We start from the raw sequence: 21327 nt of genomic DNA, 5'->3' as shown, positions 1-21327 counted from the left end.
AGAACCCATATCTATGCATATACTAAAAACTATAATATTGGGTTAGTATCTACTACAAAAGTGACCCATCGACTACATAAAACTCTAAGTTTTCTTAAAAACCATGATAATTTCTGAGGCCTCAAGCAAATTTCTGGCCTTTGAGCCTGGGGGAAATTCATATGTTGACCTTCCTCTGCTTGATTTGTTGTAGTTGGGCAGGCAGAATTCCACATCCTCTAGGTTGGAGAGATTAGTGTCCGGATGTATATATGCATCAAAAACCCTAAGGTAATTAGTGAGCTAGTCTCAGCCAAGGTCTTCAATGATACCTCTCCACCTTAATAGGAAATTGATATTGGCCTCCATTTTCAGCCACTCTCTAAAAAATTGAATATTGTCCCTTATAACTAGACAAGGATGCCTTAGACTTCTAGCCAGTTCTGGGCTATCCACTTCAAGCTCCATGTATGCCTTAGGGAGAGGAATCCAAAGCCTTGCATCAATGTTGGCAACCACTATTTCCAACCTAATTAACCAATAGGGGTCAAAGATGTTGTATGTCAACCTGATGATATCCCATTTCTCCACTCTAGCCTTAGCTAAACACCATACCCAGAGCCCTATGATGTTGCTATTCGTCCTCCATGAATACTCATAGTTAAAAACCCCCTCTCCCAATGCTCAGCTAACTGCAACTCGACTCATGTCGTCAATAGGTCGAAACAACCTATTCCATCTTTCTTGTTTGATCAGGCCGCAAAAATCCATCATTCAATTTTCAAAAACACGGAAAAGGCAAATGTTGGTATCCATGGAGGACCTAAAATGTAGTCTACAGGCTATATCTTAATTGATACCAATTGCAAGCTAGGCTGAACTGAAATAAGATTCTGAAATCCATGATTAACTAAACAAAGGAGAAATATCTAGAGACCCTAATAATGGCAATGACATCCTAATGAATGTTGGAGCTCCTCATGGAAACATCATTTTAAAAATTGTTTAACTCGAGTGAGAGATTTTCCTCAAAATCAGGTACTAGGTCTGATTCATTATTAATAAGTTCTCACGCAAGAAATGAAGTGGCTATGATTAAAGCCACTTTCTAAAATGATTTATAAGATACAATTATACAATAAGGAATTGTGTCCATCAGTTCCTAAATTAGCTAAGGTGTCGGCCTCCTTGTTGCCTTCTCTGCAAATATGCAAAAACCTTACTTCGTCAAATTTAGTAAGCAATTCGATGATTGGTTCAAGTTTAGAATTTAATATCCAGTTTAGGGTTTCTCCTTTTCTAAGAGCATTCATAATAATCTGGGAATCCCCTTCAATCATAATCCTTTTAATTTTTAGTTCTATACATAGTTTAATCCCTTCTTTTACTAGTTCTAATTCTGCAATATTATTTGATGCCATTTCTAGAGATTTGGATCTTTTTACTAGCCAATTACCTGTGTCGTCCCTTATGATACATCCTATACCTGCTAAACTTCCCATGTTATGATTGCTAGGGAGATGTTCCATAATTTCCTGTATACTTTATTTGAAGCCTCTTTGGGCCAACCCAACAGATGATCTATCCATCTACCTGCAAACGGGGCGGTCCAATTTAATTTGCTTTGGAGCCACTTCCAACATTGTTGATAAAAATTGCACCCATAAAGGAGACGTTCTACATTTTCTTTGTGTTCTTTGCACAGTATGCATCTTGATGGGCCTTCAAAGCTCATTTTTTTAATCCTATCTTCTATCAATATTCTCATTTGCATAGTGGCCCAAAGGAACATACCTGCTTTAGGAAGTCCTGCTGGGACCCAACAAAGATTGATTGGAAGGGTATTGGCTTCCCATCTTTGTGAATTTGTAATCCTCCTGTATCCTTCTTTGACTTTATACAACTCATCCTTTGATGCAGCCCATATTAGTTTATCCTCCCTATTCTTAATAGAAGTTGGTTGATTCTTTAAAATACTTTCAAGTTTTTCTCTATCCGATTGGTTAAGTCCGCAATTAGAGAAGGATTTCCATTTCCATATCTTACCTGTGTCAAAGTTAGCTTCCTCTAGGTAATCTTTCACCTTTGCTCCCCATAGTATTTTGAGGTGAGTTATTGCTTTTGATGTTAAATCTAAAAAGATCAAGGGGGGCTGTCCATTCCAAGAATCCTCCTAGAACAAAGCATTATCACCTTTCCCTATATCCCAAGTAAGGTATTTAGAAATCAGATTTCTACAATTGATAAGAAAATTCCAACCCGCAGAGCCTTTAGGAGGGTTTTTAACTCTGAATAAAGATGTGCTATCCATGGGATTGAGATATTTATTGTATAGTATTTTGGCCCATTTCCTATCCCTTTCATGATACAATCTCCAAACTTATTTAGCCCCAAGAGCTTCATTCTACCATTCCAGATTTTTGATTCCTAAGCCCCCAAAGATTTTAGGCTTACAAATTTTACTTTAGGTGATTAAGGTCACTTTTTTCTTTTCCTCCAGACCTTTCCAGAAAAAGTCACGTAATTGCTTTTCCATTTTTAGATTAATATTTTGGGGTAAATGTGAATAAGAGAGTTGGTATGTTGGAATTGCCGATAAAACTGCTTTGATCTTAAAGTCTTCCAGCCTTTGTTAACCATCTTCCCTTCCATGATTCTGTTTGACTATCAATTTTCCCGAGGATGTGTTCCCAATTAGGGTTGGTTTTATTGCTCTTGTCAAGATATATTCCTAGATACTTAAATGGCAATTTACCCTTTTGAACCCTAGTTTATTACATATCTGATCTTCTATATCTTTGACTGTATTTAAGAAGAAGATTTATGATTTCTCGATATTTATCATTTTCCCTGATGCTTTAGTGTATGTCTCTAGGATATGTTGCAATTGATCTGCCTTGTTTAAGGTGCTAACACCTACAAGTATTGTGTCATCAACGAATTGTTGATGGGTTGTGTTTTCTACTTCTTTAGTTACTCTAACACCTTTAATTTTTCTTTCTGCATGTGCTGCTTTGATTGCTCTTCCAAACGTTTCTACGATGATGATGAATAGAAATGGAGAGATTGGGTCTCCTTGTCTAATGCCCCTTGATATATTAAAGAAACCTCCTAGGGTACCATTGATGAGAAGGGAAATTTTGGGGGTTGAAATACAATCCATTATTTAGAAAAACCAAAGGCCTCCAAGATTTTACAAAGAAATCTCCAGTCTACTTTATCATATGCTTTTTGAATATCTAGTTTTAATAACATGCATGTTGCTTTGTTTTTAATTGTTGAATGAAGAGTTTCCTAAATGATGGAGATGCCATCTAAAATAGATCTACCAGGGACAAAGCCTGTTTGTTCTTCTGAAATAAGCTTTGGAAGAAATCTCTTTAGACGGTTAGCTAATTTTTTTGAAAATATCTTGTAAATGGTGTTGCATAAGGCAATCGGTCTAAAGTCCCTAGGCGCTATACTTTCATTTTTTTGGGAATAAGAGTGATAAAGGTGTGATTAATTTCAATTAATATTGATCCTCCATTTCGTGCAGCTTCCAAGGCTTCCATAATTCTTCTCCTAGGATGTCCTAGCATTGCTGGAAGAAGAAGGCTTGAAAGCCGTCTAGGCCTTGTGATTTGTCTGGGTTGATGTTGAAGAGTGTTGTTTTGACCTCCTAAAGAGAAAAAGGTTTGTTAAGGAATCTGTCATCCTCTATTGAAATCAGCTTTGGAATATATTTAAGCATCTCCTCTTGGGTTGTTCTATTTGATGAGTCATAATTGTTAAGCATGTCATTGAAGTACTTGACAAAAAAATCTACTATTTCTATTGGGTTTTTAGTTAGCTCCCCCTCCAGATTCCTAATCTTTGATATGTTAATAAAGCTTCTATTATGGACAGTGTTGTTATGAAAAAAATTTGCATTATGGTCAACTTCTAGTAGCCATTTTTCTCTGGATTTTTGCCTCCATAAATTCTCTTCTTTAGTTAAAATTTCTTCGTGTTTTAGTAGGTACTCTTTTTCAAGAAGATAGGCTTCATTATTCATACCTTTCTTAATGATTTCTTTGTTCAAATTACTTATCTTTTCTTCAATATCTAGTTTTTCTTTAAAGATATTTTTGAAATGTGTATTGTTCCATTTTAATTTTTTTTCTTTAATACTTTTTAACTTTGATACAAAACAAAACATTTTTTATCCCTGAAACTGTTCCTCCTACCACCATTCTCTAATCTAATCCATAAATGATTTGTCCATAAACCACATTTTCTCACATTTGAAAGGATTCTTGCTATGTTTGATCTGCTCTTTAATTTCCAATTTCACTGGGAAGTGATAAAAACCTGCCATTGCTAGTATTTCCGCATTTACAAGTTTATCCATACTAAGCCCACCTTTTAGAAAAAAATCTGTCCAAACATTTTGCTATGTAACATAATCCTTTTCTTTTGTTGTTCCAAGTATAAATTCCATTCTTTGTAGTGATATCAATAAGGGAGTCCTTTTGGATTCAATTTTGAAACTCTTCCATGGCTCTAAATACTGGATTACTTCCTCCATGTTTTTCCTCCTTTCTTAATACCACATTGAAGTACCCTCCTAAGATGAATGTTTATTGGGGCCTTGAATTGATAAAAGTGTTGATTTCATTCCAAACCTCTAGTTTGTCTGTTGTTTGGGTAGGCCCATAAACATTTATTACAATTACTTGCAAATTTGTTTTTATGCTGACTACTCTCGCTCCCATCCAATTGGTATGGTTTGTGAGTACTTCGGTATTTATTTGTCGAGGGTTCCAAATCATTCCAAGTCCTCCTAAGGCTCCCTGTGATTGATGAAATTCTGGTTTCCATTTTCCAAATTTCTGATTGAGTTTTATTCCCTCTTCGTTATTTAATTTGGTTTCTTGTAGTAATGTGATATCAAAATCAAATAAGGTGAGGTTACGCTTTAACAAGCATTTTTTGCTAGGGGCATTTAGGCCCCTAGCATTCCAAGTTGTGATTTTCATTGTTCCTTGGGAAGGATCTTCCCCTTCCCACTTTGTAGAATATCAAAGATTTTGGTTTGTTCCTTTACCTACCCAGTTGCCTCTCTAAGTTCTTTTAGTGATTTCCTTCCATGTTTTTGCTTTGATTTCCCACAATTAGGAGTTTTCATTCCCTCCTGATTCATTGATATGCCTATTCTTTCAAGATTTTGTTCTTTTTATTACTTTTTCCGCAATTGCTAAATCCTCTCTTTCCTGAAAATCTTTTGATATAATTTCTTTGATCATTAATTTATTAATATGGTATTCCTTGCTTTCTGAGGTTTGATCTAGCCTAGTGTCCTTGACTTCTTTGTTGCTACTATCTTCTTCAGGGCTATTATGTGATTCAATCCCCATTATTTGTTCTTCAATTGAAGAATGTGGCTGCTCTATAGACGACCCCCTCTCTTTTGAATCTGATACTATGTTCTCTGAGGTTGGTTCAAACATATCCTTTCCATTGCTTGGAGTTTTCCAGAATTTGTAGCTTTTCTTTTTCCCTTTTTTCCTGATTGTTATATTGCTCCACTAAGCAGAATCTGTTGGTAGGATGATGAACTCTTCCTCTGTAGTTTCCTTTTGAGTAGCTTTTTCTTGTGAGTTATCTGTTCATCTTCTTTACTTGATTTTTGAGCCCAATGCACAATTTTTGCATTTTCGATTAGATCTTTTATTTGCTCGTGACACAGTTCCTCCATCTATTCCCTGCTAATGCCAGATGTTTCCCCCGTTTCTATAATTTTTATCCTTTTCCCTTTGTGTTCCTTGTGGATTTCTTCCGCTAGTACACTCTGATCTATTAGATCATTTTGTATCAAGAGAATTTCATGAAGGAGCCTGTTTAATTTTGTGACATTGAAGTCCATTTCTTCTATGGTCTCTTTCTCCAACTGATAGTCATTACACCTTTTGAATTTGTTTAGTGAGTGCTTGTAGTTTATGTTATCCATCCAATCATTCCCTCTCAATCCATTCATTTCCTCTTGTATTGTTTCTTTATTATTTTCTAGCTGCCTTTTATCTGGATTGTTGGCTTCTTTCTTTGCATTTTGATTTCCTCTATTATTTTCTGACTCTGTGATTGCCTCATCTTCCCATGCTTTCTTTTTGCTTTTGCATATTTTTAAGGTTATGCTATCTTTAATGTTATTTTTGATATATGATTTACATAAGTTTGAATCTATAATTTTGTTGATTTCTCCATAATATTCTTTAAAAGTTAAGTAATAGATGGATCCGTTAGTGATAATCTTCCTGCTTACTGAATAATGTAGATTTGATTTTATCAGAACCCTAATTGTATTTGCTTTGTTTATATTATCTTCAAACCCTATAACTATTCCTAATGAATTACCAATTTTCTTAACAGTGTTTTCCTCCATTAATTTTGATGGAATTTCTGAGCTTTCCATCCATTTGATCAATTCAATGTTTTTAATGTGGTTTTTGTTAAAATTTGGTTTCCATGTTAAGAAATTAATGTGATGCCCTTTGTAAAAATAGTTATCTGATTTCATAATTTCATCTTTATCTTTAGCATTTCTACAAAGAATAAACCAGTATTGATTTGCAAAAGAGGTAATGTTACTTACCTTGTCACCCCATTTTTTAGCTATGATGCGTACCAGTTTGAAACTTTTCCTTGATGGGCCATTCCAGTACATGTAGATGCCCTTTTCTTCGTAGTCCTTCCATTTCCCTTTGCTATACGAATTGCTGATAATGATTTCTTCACAATCTCTGTTCTTCATTGGGGATCTTTGTCTGGTGTTTCTTGCTGCTTTTTTCTTTATTGTTGCTTGGTTGTTCTTTTGATGAGGTAGAATATAAACTGCTTTCCCTCGGGAAGGAGATGATATCCGCTGATTAAAGTTGCATTTATTCCTTAGATGATCGGGCGTGCTTACATATTTGGGAAAACTCTTTGATGCCAGCCCTAGAGGGACACAATCTGCCTCTGATATAACTTTGGGCCATTCTGCTTGCTTCTTCTAGTAGGGATTTTTGCACATCTTAGGGCTAGGGTTTTGCTCAGAAACCGATGCATACTTAGTTTTGCTGAAAAAGTTCTTTTGCCTTTGAATTCTTGCTTCATTTCCAACTTGCTCTTGTCAATATTGGCTTTGTTTTTTCCTATTTTGCACTATCTACCATCCTTCTTCGATTTTGCAGTTTTGCCTCTCTTGGATTTCTTTATTCTGTTTGTTATGTTGCCTGACCAGGGTCTCAAAATTGCTTTTGCCATAGCTACAGGAATTGCTTTGGTTAGATTTTTGCAATGAAAGGGCTTCATACCTATTATTCATTTTCAAAGGAAGAACGAGTTTCTTTTGTTGTTGGTACACCGGTATTCTCAAATTGGGGCGGTTTGCATTTGTTCACAATTTTGCTTTTTTCGCCATCTTTTACAGGGTAGAGCTCTCGCTTAGAAAAATATTTAGGCTACAACTCTAGTTTTTAGACACAAGAGGTCCCATGAGAACTTTTGATGCAGGCAAGGGATGAATAACTAGGGCCAAAGGCACACCCAGCTACCCAAGCCACCCTACAAGAGTTAACACAAAGGAAGAAAACATGAGGAACAACACCAAGGAAAGAGAGAACAAGGATATATTTATTGATTCATCAAATATTCAGGATACATGCCCAACTGTAAGGCCTTCTGGGTTATGACCAATTACAAATGTACAACTTCCAGATCTCCAAATCAGCTTTTTAAATCCACATATCTCTTTTTCTTTTGAACTCTCCCCAAAAATCTACCCTAACCTTAAACCTAAACACCCTACTTATACTTGCCAAAATGGCTTACAGATAATTCTAGAATATAGAGAAACCACAAGTCAGCCCTCATCAAATATAATTAACTATACCAAAATTAAATGTGAGCAAAGTCAGCCCAATTGGAACTAGGCAGAATGAACTAATGTACAGGATTACAAAGAAACTCAGGATGGTCCTGCATCAATTTTTTTAGGGATCATTTAGAATATTTTCCTTGAAATTAGAGCCCCTCATTTTTAGGCCTCTAAATTGAGGTTTAGCCCCACTAGCTTAGGAGAAATATATGCCACATGTCAATTTTTGTAAAATTTATTCCCATCAAAACAAAAAATTTGGCAAAAACAAATTCTGTTTAAAAATATTTATCATTTTTTTTTCCCAAAATTAGAGCCCCTCATTTTTAGGCCTTTGAAATTGAGGTTTAGCCCTAGTAGCTTAGGAGAAATATTTGTCCCATGTCAAAATTTTTAAGAAATTATTTCTGCCAAAACAAAAAATTTAGCAAAAAAATAAAATTCAATTTAAAAATATTTATCAAATTTTTTTTGAAGAAATTGGAGCCTTTCATTTTTAGGCCTCTAAAATTGAGGTTTAGCCCCACTAGCTTATGAGAAATATTTGCCACATGTCAATTTAAAAAAAAAATTATTCCCACCAAAACAAAAAATTTAGAAAACAAGAGAAAATTTGTTTAAAAATATCTATCAATATTACAATCCTAAAATTTATGGAAAATATTTATTCCCATTAAAACAAAAAACTTAGGAAAAAAGAAAATTCTATTTAAAAATATTTACCAATTATACACTCCTGGAATTTGTAGAATTTAGAATGTGAAACTTAACTTTAAAAAAGAAATATAAAGTAAAATTCATGAGACCAGCATTAAAATATTCCTAAAATTTGGAACTCTATTTTTATGAAAGCCCCTATGTTCTATCCATAGGACCCACTTCTCCTATACGCAAACGACAGTTCATTATATTCTTGTATGCGAAGGGCGCCACCAGCCGAAGGTTCTCAGTATATCCAGTTGTTGTACAGAATCTTACAAAATGGCTAAATATCTATCCGTCAACAAACCTCCGAGTTAAGTTATATAAATCCCGGTTCGATGAATATGGCTTAATACGCGTAAAATAAAAACGTCTCATTATCTTCATGTTTCGAGGGTTTGGATTCATGTTTTGGGAACAAGTAACCTCGGCTCTGTGACAATGGCTGAATTTCGGTTCTCGCTGTAATCAAGTAAGAATTTAATTGGTTTATCTGTTTTAATTCTACATTATTTCAATGTATGCTTTTGGGTTGTTGAATGTCGGGTTATGACACTTCCATTTTAATGAATTGCGTCTGGGGAAAAAGTCTTTATCGGTCGATTGGAGGCACAATTGCCATTCTACCCCTAAAACAAAAATATAATAATGAATTTCGTCATTTATGTTTTGCATTGATTTTAAACAAGGATAATATTAGAGACCAGATCTTGCATGAGAATGTTTCGGGGAAAAATATTAAAACGCACCCTCTTGCATTTGAAGGGGTTTTAGAAATGATTTGATTTTTGTCTTTGGGAGAATGAGTGTCTAAACGGGATATGTAGAGAAATTTGTAGACAAATGATGGAGGTAGTTTATGCGCACTTTTATTTTGGATTGTAATTTTTCTTGCTGGAAGCTTTTGATTGGTTCCGCCTAATTCGCCCAGAAATTGTACCTGTCTTCACTGGTTGGGGCTGTGCGCACTGTACTGGAAGCCATCGTTTACTTGGATTTAGCACACTAAATTCATTAATATTAAAACGTAGCATGTTTCCTATGGATAGGTAACGCGGGGGGCTTACCACATAGTTATCTCATGCAACTAATCTAGCTTAATACTATTTAGGTAACATCTAGCCAACCATTATTTTGATTTGCATTGTAATGCCGTCTATCAGGAGGCTGCCAATTTCCAATGTTTCACATACATTACTATGTATCTAAACTGAATTAATTTGAGAAGCAATGAACAATTCATAATACAATTAACAGTCAACATATTGAAGTCCAATTCTTACTTCTCTTGTAAACATGTCAACCCTAAGGAGACCAGGGAATACTTGGCATAGGGTGCTCGTGAACCAGGCTACAAGAGGCCTTCTCAAGGTTTCTGGAACACATATTCATACCTATCTCAGGACTATTCGCTCAAGGCTTCCGAAAACACACCCTTACTCATTTTGGGATTTACCTACAAAACCTATCTTGTGAGAGATTAGTCCAGCTGTTCTCTAGGACCAGCCTATCTTTGAAAGGGGCTATAGCGAGAGATTAAGGAAAAAGCTGTGAACATACTAATTTCAAATGGACTATGAATAATTTAAGAACATGCATAAACAAAATGCATCATGCCTAATATACATATATTTATATATTTGTGATGTTACTATTAGTAACTCATTCTAATGATACGGTGTATAAATATACTGGACCATATATTGGCCTGTGCTCTTCAAAAGCTTTCAAATATAAATTTTTGGAAAGCAGTAATTAAATCATAGATAAGCTACCACATACCCTTATATTACACGATGCTTGCAAGTAAACAGTTATGGATTTATTTCTTCTGATACCTTCCTTAGAATACCCTATATAATATATAGCGATTCTTGGATGCCTTCAATGAGTGATGGTAAATTCTTCTCATAGCTGCAATCTGAAGTGAGGAGTTATGCTGGATAAGATACATTCCATGTTTTATGATGGTCACACCTTTCCCAAAAAAATCTTTATTGCTGCATGTATGGTAGTCCTGTCATCACATCACTTCATCTTTTAGTTGGTTAGTGATAACTTTAACTAGCTAATGCATATTTGTGAAATGCTGCCAACATGATGCCCAACTGTTGTCTTAACTAATTGATTGATTTGCAATAATTATTGAAGTAACTCACTGATGCTATGATTGAATTACTTGCTGCCTTCATACAGATCGATATCTTGCTGATCATATTTGGTAACAAGTCTTCATACGATATATTCAGATATACTAGATAGGGTTAATGATGCTATTGACTATTTCTAATTAGCAATATTCAACTTGCTGTTACATTATGTCAAATTTGGGATCATGACATGCATGGACTGTTTAGATTCTCTGCCATTTGATTTTCACATTTTTTGATGATTTGATAGCATTTAGTCTTTTCAAATCTAGATATTACGTTTATTTGTAATGTACTATTCAAGGTGAAAATGTTATTACATTACATATTGTTTCTGAGAAGACTTAGCAAATTATAAGTTCAGAAAAGTTTGTTTTAATGGTTGTGGAAATTTCTTTCTATTCTTTTGGGTTTTCCTTTTCAGTTGTTGTTATGACACAAATATGAATAGATGAAAGGAAGGGACTTTTGACAGTCAGGTAAGGTTAGGAAACGTTTAATTCAAAATATTGTTCATGGTTTATATATTAGATACCCTGATTTTGTGTCTGAGAAGTCTTCAAAAATTCTAAATTTCAGAGAAGGTTGTTTTTTGTAAAGATTAGGTTAACTCTTATATAAAATTTACTGTACACCTGTTGTGTTAAGGATTTCGTTTTTCTTAAATGATGAGATAGTTTAATTGGATTTCCTTGGAATTATTCTTGGTGAGAGGTTTGGTTTTGGGAAATCGAAGGCTATCATATTTTTGAGGTTTACTTTATTTTTGCTTCTTAATTTTAGTTCAATGTGGTGCTTATCATTCAAGTGTTTGCACTTGAGATCAAATCGACAATCAAGTCTACATTTCTTTTTTTTCCTCAAAAATTTTCCTCATATAACTTTGTGCAATTTTTATTGGGGGAAACAACATGTAGTGTATGGGTTAAAAGTAATAGAGCAAAACTACTCTATTTTCTTCTGTAAGAGTATAAAGGCTTGGTGAACATTGATTCTGACTTTTCAGAAACAACATGTAGCGTATGGGTTAAATGTTGATGTTTTGGTAGCTTTAATAGGATAAACTAGAGAGATCAAAGATATATATCATAAGTTTGCCATTATATTAATTATATTGATGAATATGGGACATGTCTCTTCTCTTGATTTATTCCTCATACAAATACAAGTGGACACAACCATTTGGAAAACATATACCAAACATTATGACAGTGCTATTACATTTGCAAAAATCCTTGAAACTCAACATGGTATCAGAGCAAGGTTGCAAATATATAGATATGGACTGCATTTTGAAAGCAAATCAAAACAAACCAAAACCAGTAGACGTGGATTCGACTTTTGAGAATATTGCGAATAGTGTGACAAAGAATCGAGTGTCTTGTGCATCTTGGCCCATGTTGATGCAGAGCTTTCGTGTCCAGTTTGTATGGAGAATTTTCAAGTGGGAAATGAGGATTGCAAGATGCCCTGCCTTGAATGCTACTTATTTCACCGTAATTATATGAAGTCATGGCTGTAAAATCATGGTACTTGTCCCACTTGTAGGACTGAACTGCGATCCAAATATTCTTGTAGACAGATGTGCGTTTGTGGACATGTTCCTAGGGTTTGTTTGTTAGAGACTAGTAACCATAGATCATAGTCGAGCTTGCCATTGTAAATCAATTATTTAGGGTTTAAGGATTTTATCACATGCATTGGGATATATTGAACGAGATTAATTGCCAAGTTATATATAAATGATGCATAGTATGGAGGATAGAAGAAGCCCACGTCAACAAGGATTGGTGGGTAGAAAAGTTTAGAAGTCCACATCATTGGGAGATGATCGAGATAGTATTAATACAGTCAGAATGAGGAACCCTTTCACCAGCTATGTATAGTCAGAGAGTTAAGGGAGGATAGCGCTATCTACGAATGCCTAGTCTTCCACACAGCATGGAAGATGAAAGATAATATTAATTTTTAGAATCCGATGTGTCATTTAAAAATGGGAAATACAAATATATGTAAGTAGGGAGAAAAACTAGTGGGCCCTATATGGAGTAGACATTAAACATGGAAAAAGATACGAAGAGAAGGATTATCAGAGGATAGCTTGCTAATAAGGGAAACAACTACGCACGAACATCGTAGAATTGGCAGCCCTTGACACACATAGTTAGTACAGTTAGCAATTGAAGATGGGGGAATTCATTCATTTAGTCAAGCAAAGACCAAGAGTCGTTATAGAGGTTATAGAGGGAATAATAAACAAGTGGCTACATTAAGGATAAAAAAAGAGGCGACCAAATAAGGAGAAAAAAAACCTGAATAGATTATATAGGCAAAAGAGAACTCATTATAGGATGTAAACTATAAGGAAAAAAAATTCTCACGTGGTCATTAAAGGTAGTATGTCCCATCAAATAAAATGAAAGCATGAGGATCGCGAAAGGTAATAAGTTGGTATATGGGCGAATAGGATAATGGGGGGTTAGAGTAAATGCGTAGGGAAGTCTACATGATATCGAATGACAAACACACCATTTCCCTTGTTACATGGTACATAGTGCCATGTATTCACTTACTGTGAGGCCCCAACTTGGGCAAGTCAAACATGTATAAGCATGACCAAATGCAATTCAATGGAAGACAAGATAAAGGATGAAACATTAAGGGCAAGGATGAATGATAGCATATCAACCCTTGTTAAAGGTAAGTATCATGTTGTGGTAAATAAATTGTCTTAATACTATATTCCTTTTATGTTAGATTGTTAGTATAGTTTTTATGAGAGATGGGCTCCACAATAAGGTATGTGTGAATATATTATGATAATGTTTATTTTCTTATGAATATATTATAATATTTTGTTTAGGACAAGATCATTAATAATGAGATTATAATGGGGATTTATAATTATAAAAATGATAAATTATATTGGAATAATGGGGATCATTTTCAAAGTATGACGTTTTTATGATAATCTTAATCTTATGGAAAAGATCTTATATGAGTATTAGATTAGTCTCTCTCTTATTTATTTCAATACATACAATAAGAGCTACGTGCCTTGATCTTTGCCTCCAAGAATGTTATTGTAGGAAAAAGGGAGGCTTGTCATCAGATTCAGAGGGAATTTGACACTTCTTCAAAGGTAAAGGAGCTCAGAAGATTGATGTTTAGAGGGAGTCTCACACATCTGGTTGAAGGAATGGATATGTTTCAATTGATCTTCAAAGATCTTGATCATATCAAAATCAAAGGGAGTTTTGACTTAATGTAAACTTTTGGTATCATGTAATGCCCCACCTAGAGATCCTTGGAATAAAGATAAATAAAAGCCAAGATATATATTTTTAAAACAAGTATGGATGCACAGGACAATCAACATACAAGGATCACAAATATCGCAACGGAAGACTTAACTAACAATCTTGATTACTAGTGAATCTCCGAACGCCACTACCAATTGATACACTCAAACAGAAAGACGAAAATCAAAGACGACAACAAAACATATAATCTCCGATCTATCGAAGCTTGGAAATACAAGCAATCCTAAAGGGTACTTGAAACACCCAATTGCGTTCTCCGAAAAACAATGGAGATGCCCCCTATTTTCTGCGCAAGAAACACAACTGACAGTCTTGCACGAGGAAACACCCTTCATGCGAGAAAGTGCACCATGCCACGTTAGGATCTGCCCTCTCGTTGTTGGAGACACTTTGCTTAGCCATCAAATTCCCTCCACACTGATGTCGAGGTTCGTGTAAGGGAATGCACACACTTGTGTGAGGAAGTGCAGTGTCTCGCGCGGGAGAGAGTATAATCTCGCGTGAGCCTTCTCTCCACTTCGCGGGAGAGAATGCCTTCTAGCGTGAGAGAACATATTTTTACGCAAGAAAACACTTCTTTGCTGTGAGGATGTATACCATCAACAAGGAAAACAAAAGACAAAGCAGGAAACACAATTCCTCCACCTCTGGGAGTACCAGATCCACGAATTGAGGCTTGGACACTCGAACACGATAGTAGCAAGACAGAAAGAGTAGTAAGATGGAACAAACAACTAACCATCTAAAACATAGTAGTACAAGGACACGTATTGAAAGCAACATCGCAATGTACAAACATGACTACGCTATTGCGCAATTCCTCCGAACTATAATAGCATCATGAGACCTCGAAGGTCCTAGCCATCCCTTGCGCGTAACATCCCAAACTGCCAACCAGATAGTCGGAGTTGTCTTATGAGGGTGTCACTACTAAAATGTAATAATATCATAAGAACCAGGAAATCTAACATGCTAATCCAATAAGCAATAGATACTCCAACTAAGTAAATTGCATCATTTAATCATATGCTAAACATCATAATATAGGAATGCGTAAAATAACTAACATCATCTAAACATGATATCCAAGCATTCCAATGAAAGCGTAAATCACAAGGAAGCATACTTTGGAATCTTGAATATACCAAGTGAAACATCAAGCATCGGTTGCACTGGAATAATAGACAGTCTCTGTACACCGGTCCTCAATAGTGGTATAGGTAGCTACGCCTCCCAACCACGTCAAACCCATAGCTTCATTGTTACTATACTGATGGAGATAATGAGCCAACCACAAACACACATAAAGCAAACGTCCATGGCTAACGCTTACGCCAGACTAATGATAACTGAAACTAGATCATGAGACAATGCAAGTACAATAGGTCTTGGACACTCAATTGGTAGCTATGTAGGGACTCGCTAGAGGGGAGTTGCTTGGCATTGAGTAGCCCAAGCTAAATATCGTGCGGATTCAGCTTCCCATTGGAAGGTTCTCACACTGTGTCCTTGAACTTAATCAGGTGCTCGCACATTTTATTATCTTAAATTTATTACCTAGTAATTTATTTAGTTATCACTTGTTAGAACTCCTTCATGCCAACCCACTGGGTAATAGTCACCAAACTGTGAGAGAGAAGCCCCCCCTCCATGCTACCCTACCCTACCCATACTCATCCAACGATGAGTGCGCTTAGGCATGCATATTTCCAACCCAACCCCAAAAGAACATACTCACCAAAATACAATTGGGAGTTTAGGCCTCACAAGTCACATGACAAATGCACACACATGTGCTCATGTGTGCCACACCACCATCATGAAGATCATAAAACCAAGGGTTGGATGAGAACACAAGCAAAATAACACTCAATCGAATACAAGCTCTAGAGGACGGATGCAACCCACATCCCAATGCAACAATGGTCTAACTGACATCGTACAGATAATCCAAGTCCACGACCAACATCATGCCAAGAAAACTCGAGAAAATTGGGCGGCACACAAATTGAGGTAAAAACTTCAAAACTCAAAAACTTCACAATTAAAACCAATTGGTCTTAGGGCATAAAAGCCACGAAAATCCAATAAAATTTAGGTTTGGACACCGTATGCAAGAACGACCAGCATAATGGTGCGAAACCATCCTCATCCCGAAAATCAGGGAAATGTTCATACCCGTCCAACAGGGTAGAACTAACAATCAAAAACAAAGGGGGACACTAGTGCTCAACCTCCTAACATACTAGTACTAGAAACAAAAGCAGAAACATGAAAACAAGAGAGCCCTACCTGTCAGTCAAAGGGGCTAAAACGAGAATCAGCCAGATAAATTAAATATCCTGCAGAAGCTGCCAAAAGTCGCAACAAACTAAGGTCTCCCCAAGCTAGATCCAACGAGACCGATCTTGCGAAGGTCCCACGCCCGTAGCTCTCACAACGAACAGAAACACAATCTTCTAGAAGATGATTTTGGAAAAAGCTCTCAAATTTCTAATTTCCAAAGGTGAAAAGTGAGGAATTAATTTCCTCTTGGATACTTATTCACTTTTCAAGAGCGAATAAGCGATCACGGTAAATAACTAGGAAACTAGTTAAACCCCAAATCAACCCAAACAAAAACAGACTATTTCAAGAAATTAGAATTCATCTATGGCAAAGCTGCTATAAATTAAATATCAATTAAAATAAAGCCCGAAAACCCTTAGACCGAAATCACAAAAAACCTTACAAACTTTTGCGATAGTTGCGAACCTCTAGATGCACAGACACGTTCACAGGTCTAGTCACATAATGCAAATGAGTCCGGATTTAATAATCACTGGAAGGTTTAGTATAAACAATCAATTATGATACGTCAACTATATAGGGACGACATTGGTAAATTATGAACAGCTGAATCACTAACTCTATGTGCCACTGCTAGGGATATAAATCTTGCACACTATAATACACGATCAAGTGCAATTGCATATAATATCATAGCCGAAGCAATAAATGCATTAAATAACCCAATTTAACCATTTATTCAATTACACTGAAATAATCCATTTACATCACTTACGTTCGCATAAAGCATAACAAAGCAAGAATGAAGTAAATAACCATAGTATTAAATCCAACATATAACCAAATCAAAGATATGTCCAAATATTGGACAACCATATATCATCATAAAACATATGGTCATCTCAAAATGGCATCATCATGCAAATTTGATCAACTGCACAACATAGTAATCTAACATCTATGATACTGAAATTAAAGTATAACATCTGACCCTTAGGTCATCTCAAATGTAAAAATAACATGAGTAACAAGTATTCTTCCAGATCAAAATATAACAAGGTATAGACTGTAAACACGAGAGGTACTACATATCATGCGTATGACAGCATGATTTAATGGCCCTACGCCTTGTGACGACTTCCAAATGATTATCACTTGTATTTGCAGAAGTTATTGAAAGGTGACGATCTTACAATAACTCGATTCTCTTTTATGATGGATATCTTACAATGTCTATGTAGATCATGATAGATTATACTTTGCATGGTGTATGTTCATATGGTAAGCATTATGAGAATGCGTGTGTACATACCTTATGAACATTTTGAGTACATGGTGAATGTTATCCAAATTGATGCTCTGGAGGCCATTACATGGAGTACTTGGTGAATATCATGCACCTTGATGTGTAGGAGACTATTACTCATAGTACTTGGTGATTATCTTGCATCTCAACATTCTGAAGGCCATTACTCAAAGATTATTTGATGAATATCATATATTGTTATTTTGGAGACCAATACTCAAATGTGAAATCAAAATGGTGAATATCATATGTTAATATTCTAGAGACCATTGCCGTTTTGAGTACATGGTGAATATCAAGTGTTGATATTTTGGAGACCATTACTTAGAGTTTTGGTGAATAGCTAATGTTGATATTCTGAAGGTCAATACTCTTGATAACATATGTGATATCAAAATGATGGATATCTTCTAATCAAAGATATCTTTAAATTGGCCATACCTAATATTACCAATGATGTTACACGTGTCCTATGTTTATCCTCCCTAGCCAAGAGGGAGTGTTGATGTTTTGGTAGCTTTAGTAGGATAAACTTGTGAGATCAAAGAGAATTATATATATATATATATATATATATATATATAACTATTATTAAGTTTTCCATTATATTAATTATATTGATGAATAGACACATCTCATGAAGGGAAATGTCTCTTCTCTTGATTTATTTCTCATACAAATACAAGAGGACACTGCCATTTGAAAAACACATACCAAACATTATGGCAGTGCTATTACATTGGCAACAAGCCCTGAAACTCAACATTAAAAGTAATACAGCAAAACTACTCTATTTTATTTCTAAAGAGTATAAAGGCTTGGTGAACATTGATTCTGAGTTTTTAGAAATAATATTGGTTATATATTGCTGTATTGGTTTAGATTAGATTATATATGGCAAATGGATACACAAGAGGTTGCAGTCAATTAGTTGAGGCTAGATTTGTTTTAATAGCAAGTTTAGTTTAAGGATAATTTGGTATTTCAGAATACTGATGCTTAGTGTAGTCGTTAATGCAATATGAATGGTGAAACTTAAGCATTTTTGATTGTCCTGATGTTTATCACTACCCGTGTGTACCATATTGATTGCATTATTGTGACTGTGATTTACAGCATGTTTGGATCTTATAATTATGACTATTATATTGCACCAGCATTGTGTGGATTACACAATTATGACAACTACATTTCACGGATTGTGGTTTGCATCATAGCAGCATTAATTGTTTGGGGAATAAATTGGCAAACCAAAAGTGTAGGATGATTCCCCCTCTCCCCCCCCCCCGCCAGACACACAACCCAAAAAAAAAGAAAAAAAGAAAGAAAGTAAAAAAAAAACCAAAGAAAAACAGTCAAGCTATTTTTTCAAAAAAATAATAAATAAAGCGCATTTCCATAGCATAGATGTATTGAGCAAATAAAATATAGGGTTCAACCCATTAATTGTAGAAAATAGAAGGCATTATCCAAAGACCATTGAATTTTCTATTATGGGTTTGCCATTTTCTTGCAGTAGTAGCTCTAAATCTGCACTAAGTGCATTACCTAGCTTTCCTTTTGGAGCTATCTGATTATCACAATGGAATTGGAGGAACTTCAACTTTTCTACAAGGTCTAAACTCCCATTTACTTGTTTCTGACCGTATGAAAGCTGTGAAGTTTCGAGTACCTTTAGTCTACTTGTACTAGCAAATCTTGGATCTATTAGAATATTTTATTATTTTTAGTATCTCGCTATATTTAGCTTGTTCTTCTAGAACTGTAGTTTATGGTCATTTAGGCTTTCTTTTTAGTTTGCTCATTCAGTTCTATTTATAGGTGTTGTCTTTATTAAGACAACCTTGCTTTTTAATTCAAGCTATTATTAGCATTTGTAATCTCTACTTCAGATTTCGTTGTTAATACAATCATAATCCTGTTTTAAAAAATTTCATGGTATCAGAGCAAACTTTCTGGATAATTATTATTTTCATAATCTGTAGTTAAAAAACATGCGAAAAAATAATTAAAAATTTCTTTTTCTGAGCTGTGATGTTGATTTTTGGCAGTATCTGGCATTTTTTTTTTTCAAGTTTTGGCTCCCACTGCAGGAGTCCCAGTGGCAGAAGGAAAACTAACAAAACCAGCATTTTTTTTCTGACAAATCTCTGACTCACACCCACCTTTTTGGCAGTTTTTGGGTGCTTTCGGCAAACTTGACCTGTATGTTTTGGGCTTTGCTCCAGTCAGCAACAACCTGGCCGTTTTTGTCATTTTCCCAGTTCTGTTTTTTTTCCCTTGCCATGTCATCAGTCTTCTATCCTTTCCACTGCCGAATTCACAATTAGAAGCGCTAAGCTGGATTTTTTTTGGCCTGCATCAGACCTTTTTTATTTTTACCCTGCAATTGTTTTTGGAGACTAGTGCCCGCAATTTCTGGTGCTCTGATTATTACTCACCTCTGTCGTTTGTCAGCTAGTGGTGATTTTTTCTCCTGCCTACACGATTTTTTTGCATGTACCAGCCCACATCTGCCATTTTCATATTTTTTATGAAAATTCATCACCTGTGTCTCCAAACTATTATTGCCCACAAGCTTGTGTTCTACTGGAGTTATTATGTATAACTGCTTCATTATGCATTTGATTGCGTATTTCTTCTCTTGACTACAAATTTACCCTTGTAATGTAGTTTCCACATCACCGTTTTTAAAAGCTTCTTTGGCCTTGTATCATTTCTACAGTTTAGATTGCACATTTGTCTTGACCTTTTGACAAGAACACAGGTTGCAAGGCTTCCTTTAACTTTTTAATGACAGTCAATTCATTGCTTCTCTTTGTGATGATAACATGTATGCCTGTGCATATTACTAAAGGTAATCTTTATGCCTATATCTATTCATTGCCTAACATAACTATGTTTATTTATTGTCTAACATATGTTCAAATCTCTAGTTTTTTGTAACAGTGAATAGATCTTATCCCTTGACAACGAATATTACCTTGAAACAGTGAGAAAAACTATTCAAGAATGCTCAATCACTCTTTTCATAGATCAGTCATTCACTTATGGGACAGTCTTTTGATATTCAAAACAGTCATTTGATCATTGATAAGATAGAACTTCAAAACATAAATATCTCTTGAAACAGAATTTATAATCTTTGAAAGAAGGGCAAAACTCTAGAGCAATGTAATAAAGTTTTATCCCATGCAACTTCCACAGCTAGCTACTTCGCCACTCTGATAATGCTAAATTTATCACATGCCATGTCCCGATCTCAAACAACCGATACCATGACAAGCGCCCATTCAACAGCCATTCCTGATCCGCCCCACCCTATAGCTATTGTTGCCACAGGTTCAACAGATCCAGCACGATGATATTTATTGTCGTTCCATTCTTTATCAGAGCAGATTGAATTGGGAACTATAGAATGAACTGACTTGTAATAATAGAATAGTAGGGCCGATACAGTAGGCATTGAACTGACTGAACCTACGCCCCTACAATGGCATCTACCTCTTGGGTTTTTGAATCTCTCCTCCCACCCCAGTATTTGAACCCTAAAATTCTTGGACCTACTAGACTCTTGACAATGAATATTACCTTCAAACAGTGAGAAAAACTATTCAACAATACCCAATCATTCTTTTCATAGAACAGTCATTCACCTGTGGGACAATCTTTTGATCTTTAAAACAGTCATTTGATCAT

At 35.3% G+C, this 21327-nt stretch overlaps 1 protein-coding gene across 1 annotated transcript in view; it reads left to right on the top strand.

Moving 5' to 3' along the window:
* The first annotated feature begins 8911 nt into the window (after positions 1-8911).
* Positions 8912-21327, top strand: part of LOC149540745 (cyclin-dependent kinase F-4-like) — a 48414-nt gene continuing 35998 nt past the window's right edge. Inside the window, exon 1 of the mRNA XM_089801827.1 lies at positions 8912-9032. The gene's annotated coding sequence lies outside the window, so the exon portion shown is untranslated. The remainder of the gene's footprint in view (positions 9033-21327) is intronic.

Source organism: Cupressus sempervirens, chromosome 9, assembly GCF_028749045.1.
Source record: "Cupressus sempervirens isolate cs-2001-9-10 chromosome 9, ASM2874904v1, whole genome shotgun sequence".
NCBI classification, from domain to species: Eukaryota; Viridiplantae; Streptophyta; class Pinopsida; order Cupressales; family Cupressaceae; genus Cupressus; species Cupressus sempervirens.
This window is presented reverse-complemented; position numbering and strand designations above follow the sequence as displayed.